The following is a 5,000-nucleotide window of genomic DNA, read 5'->3' as shown; positions in this document are numbered from 1 at the left end:
AGTTAGAAGAGTGTTCGAGAGTTACTGAGTGAAATCTATTAAACTATACTCATTCTTTATGACTGGTACGGTCTTAACGGGAGTGCATGTATTCCAGTTGACGAGAGAAAATACCTAAACAAGCTTGTCTATGGGTTCTACCTTTGGATTATGAGGAAACTACACCTTACGAAGTACGTACATCTGGTAAACTGTATATACGGGTTAACCCTGCAACGGTAATTAGGAGACTAACCCGCCAGTTACGGAAGTGTAACGAGGGAAAACCACCTACTACTGTTCGTCTCCTGCACACTACACTTGAAGCATGACCAAGCTAAACCCAGTTCCGTACATTTGCTACATCTACACTGTTATGAACGGTATTAACGTGTATAATAAAGAAGTAGGCAACCTTCCTTACCAGAAAATATGTTAAAGAAATAATTGGTTCACCGTATTCTGAAACACTACCGCGCTGCATCTCTACTCCCTTCAAGAGGCTCTAGTTGAAGTTACACGGCTTTCTACCCATGTTCATGATTCCAGTGACATATCAACTGTACACTATCAATAGGAGAAACAGTTGTGACAGCCCGGGAAACCATCTCTGTGGCCTTTGAAGAGAATCGCGGTGAGATAGCAAACCACAACAAGACAGAAGTGACTGAAATCTTAAAATGTAGAAGAAAAATAAAGCCAAACAAACGCTCTTTTCATTACCTTGCAGAATCCAATGTCCATTCCAGGCTTCTTGAATGTGCACTTGGTCTTTATACTCATAAAAACACTTCCTACGCTGAATTATTCGGACTAAAATCGTGAAAATAGAGGCTTATGTCAACCCTCACCTAGGCTGCACCGTTTGACTCACTGACACTCGTCTCACACCACTTGGTTACACTTTAGTCCCAGGCACTGACCACTAACCTACCGCTTTCACTTAACCCCTTCAGTACCATGACGTGTTTTTCATATTTTTTTGCGTACTATTTGGCGATTTTATACAGCTTCAGAAAATTATATGGGGTTTAAAATAGTAAAGACTCCGGCCATTAATCTTCTGATCTCCATAGAGCCTTCCTAATATAAATAAAATCGTCTCATCATACTCAAAACTCGTGGTAAAAATGCGTCCCAGTACTGAAGAGGTTAAATATGTAGATCAAACTTCTTCATTCGTATCCGTATTTTGAAGTTTCTCATATAAGGAAATACTGAGAGGCAATGGTGTTAGGAGGAAAATTCAAGCTTAGATTAATAAAGGGACCATAACTGTTTCTTTTAAAAACCTGCTTCGCTTATTGTCATTGTTGGTAATATAGAAATCTTGTCAACCCTTTCACTGCGGCACTAAACATTCAGCAGCCCCAGAAGCAATGCGTGAAGTCGTTTATAAGCGTCTACAATAAAGTTAACTATAAAAAGGGATACATTTTGCGATTTCTTCTCAGTTCAAGGATCGGACGTGGCTGCAGAACAAGTAAAGACTTTTCAGGATGATTGATAACCAAGGAAAGGTGTACCAAATGGTAGTCCAAGGGTATTAATATGTCATTGGAACAATAAAATACCCTCGAAAATCCATCTTGCCTTTTTTTTTCAAGCCACAGCAATGATTAGATGGGTTTTCAATCATGTTTCTAATATATACGTACATAATATAGAAATTTTGGTCATTTGTCAATAAAACCGTGAAAAATATCTTTAAAACTCCTTATCACGTCAAGTACAGCCTTTGGAATATAGTGGAGGTGGGGTGCGGAAGTGTTGCAATGCTAATGTAATGTATAGAATTAAGCTTTCTGAGGTGCAATTACATATTAACATATTTCTTCTACATAATGTTTCATTCTTATGATCTACGTTTATTTCGACAAAATCATCGCCTCTCAGTACTATGGATCATTATAAAACACTAAAATTACATATCAAAGCCAGTGTGTGTGATGGAGGTGACGTCAGCTGTGGAGGACCAGTGGTCAGTGGCTCAGCAGAACATGAATGAGGGTGTTTTCGTATTCTTATGAGATTATTGACTAGTTGGCATATGGCTGCAGCCAATCACTGTTTGATTTTGTGACATAAAAAAAAGTTACAATAAAGCGGTGGGAGTTCCTGAATAGCAACCAGATACACTCACTATTCAGGTCCATTTAACACCAATGAAATCAGTATCGTAGTTGAATAAGTTCATTATAAGTTTTATGTTAGATGTTTGTTACTTATCATCACTTCTTTTTCTTTCATATTCATTAAACGTATTTTTCTTATGCATTTCAAAAAAATATATACGACTTTATACCTTATGCCATCTCAATACAGTGGTTTAATCCCATGCAACGTTTTCATATTCTGGTTATTATTTGGCAATTTTATACAGCTTCAGAAACTTATGTGGGGATTAGAATAGTGAAGACTCTGACCATTAATCTTTTGATCTCCACACACCCTTTCTAATGCAAATAAAATCATCTAATCATACACAAAAATCATGGTAAAAATGCGTCTCAGTACTGAATGGGTTAAAATAAGTGGGAAGGAATGATAAGTGTAATGAGACTAGCATGTTTGACACTGAGACTTCAGGTAAGCACATGTGGACTTGATGGATTCTTGCTTTCATACTTACTCAAAACTGCAAATATTTTAGATAGAAAGTAGGAATTACTCGCCAAACAATATAAAGGAACATAAATAACTTGAAACACACTATAGACATCACGGACTGGCCTCAGCACAGCCAAGCAGACCTCAATGGAATAACTGACCTATTTGTTACCGAAGTCATTTAGTGATGGTGGGAGAGGCAGTTAGCAGCAGTTAGCAGGGAGCGGCTGCCCCAACCATGCGCCGCCCCTCCCATCCCCCGCATATGTTTCCTTAATCATTGCAATTATCAAAATCTGTGACGACGCGGGACAAAAGGGCGAGGTGGCGGCCCCATTGGTGGTCACCGAGCGTGCAGAATGGCGCACAATATTACACCGGGAGAGACTTGGTGCGCGGGGCAGGGCAGGCACCACTCCATTTTTACTCTCTCTCTCTCTCTCTCTCTCTCTCTCTCTCTCTCTCTCTCTCTCTCTCTCTCTCATCAAAACTTTATTCTCTTTTAGTCCCACCACCACCACCACCACCACCACCACCACCACCACCACCACCACCATCACCATCACCATCATCACCCCTAGCACATGTACATTTCGGATCTCTCTCTCTCTCTCTCTCTCTCTCTCTCTCTCTCTCTCTCTCTCTCTCTCTCTCTCTCTCTCTCTCTCTCTCTCTCTCTCTCTCTCACCATCAAAACGTCACTCTTTCCCTTAGTTGCACCACCACCACCACCACCACCACCACCACCACCACCATCCCTAGCACCGCGACTCTCCTCTCTCTCCTTTCCTCCCGTCAATATCGCACCCCAGGCCGCCTTTATCACTGCCACCGTGCTCATAATGGACGACGTAATGATCACAATTATCTCGCCATAAACAACACAGTAATCAATTAGAGGCTGTTAGAGGCACGAAGATAATTACAGGTAAGAGGAAGCAGGAAAGCAGGTAGGTAGGTAAGGAGGTAGATGAGTGAGTAGGTAGGTAGGTGGACTGTCCCTCTGCCTCTCTCCCTCTCCTTTTAAGTTGGATTAGTGGTAAGATATGGGTAAGTTAAGAGGAGAAGGAGGAGAAGGAGGAGGAGGAAGAGAAGGAAGAGGAAGAGGAGGAGGAGGAGGAGGAGGAGTGTATCATTATCCCTTAATCTTGCTTTTTCTTTCCCATTATTCCTAGTTAGATTACCTCGTTAGGTTAGATCAAATTAAGCTCATGTATGTTTCTGTCACGTTAACCCCTTCAGTACCATGACGCGTTTCCATATTCATTCCGCTTACTATCTGGTGATTTCATACAGCTTCAAAAACTTATGTGAGGGATTGAAATAGTGATGATTGTGGCCATTACTCTTCTGACCTCCATTGACACTTCATAAGGTCAATAAAATGGCTAATCGTACGCAAATATCAAGGTAAAAATGTGTCCCAGTGTTGAAGGGATTAAGTTTCTATAGGTTAGGTTAAGTTATAGGTTTGGTTAATTAATGTCTAGTTATGTTTGGCGTGAGTTTTCGTGCATGGGGGTGGTTTTGTTCATTGGTCAAAAAACAAGACTAAGAACACGAAATAATAACAACTGAATAAGAAAGTAAACGAATAAATAAACGAACTGATAAATAAACACTAATGATGAAGAAAACACAAATAAGAATAAGAAAAAACAATACTTAGAAGAACAAAAAAGTGTGGATAAAGAAACAGGTACAGTGTTCATCAACACATTAAATATAAAACACAAAATAACGAACAATAATGTGCTGCTTGAAAAAGTAAGAAAGAAAGAAAGAAAGAAAGTAAGAAAGAAAGATAAAAAAAAGCATTAAAAACTCTCGAATCTTTAGTCTTGCAGCAGCCTTCTCTCTCTCTCTCTCTCTCTCTCTCTCTCTCTCTCTCTCTCTCTCTCTCTCTCTCTCTCTCTCTCTCTCTCTCTCGTAAACTCTTGAACTCCCTGCCTGTGTCTGTATTTCCAACTTCCTATGGCTTGACTTCATTCAAGATGGAAATTTCGAGATATTTGTCCCTGTCCTTGGGCTATTTCCATCGGCTCTATAAGGTGACTGGCGAATTAGTGGGCCTTTTTTTCTTTATATCCTTATTGACCTTGACATGTCCTCTCTTATATTAAAAGAAAGGCTTTCCTCGTCACCACTCACTCATCCATTCACTGACACGTCTCACACGACAAGGAGAGCTCATTATAGATTCAGTGTCTTCATCTGCATTACTAACACTGTATCTTATTACCTCTTACTCTCAGTGTGTCATTATGATACATCTCTCTCTCTCTCTCTCTCTCTCTCTCTCTCTCTCTCTCTCTCTCTCTCTCTCTCTCTCTCTCTCTCTCTCTCTCTCTCTCTCTCTCTCTCTCTCTCTCTCTCTCTCTCTCTCTCTCATATTACAAACATCCTTTTTC

The 5,000-nt window shown here is 40.2% G+C and overlaps 1 protein-coding gene across 1 annotated transcript in view; it reads right to left on the bottom strand.

The window, feature by feature from the left end:
* The window catches only part of LOC123500017 (GS homeobox 1-like), a 60,247-nt gene extending 59,429 nt beyond the window's left edge, over positions 1-818 (bottom strand). Inside the window, exon 1 of the mRNA XM_045248621.1 lies at positions 703-818. The gene's annotated coding sequence lies outside the window, so the exon portion shown is untranslated. The remainder of the gene's footprint in view (positions 1-702) is intronic.
* Positions 819-5,000: the final 4,182 nt, after the last annotated feature.

This window comes from Portunus trituberculatus, chromosome 50, assembly GCF_017591435.1.
Source record: "Portunus trituberculatus isolate SZX2019 chromosome 50, ASM1759143v1, whole genome shotgun sequence".
Taxonomy (NCBI): Eukaryota; Metazoa; Arthropoda; class Malacostraca; order Decapoda; family Portunidae; genus Portunus; species Portunus trituberculatus.
The sequence above is the reverse complement of the archived record's forward strand: the minus strand, read 5'-3'. Positions and strand labels throughout refer to the sequence as shown.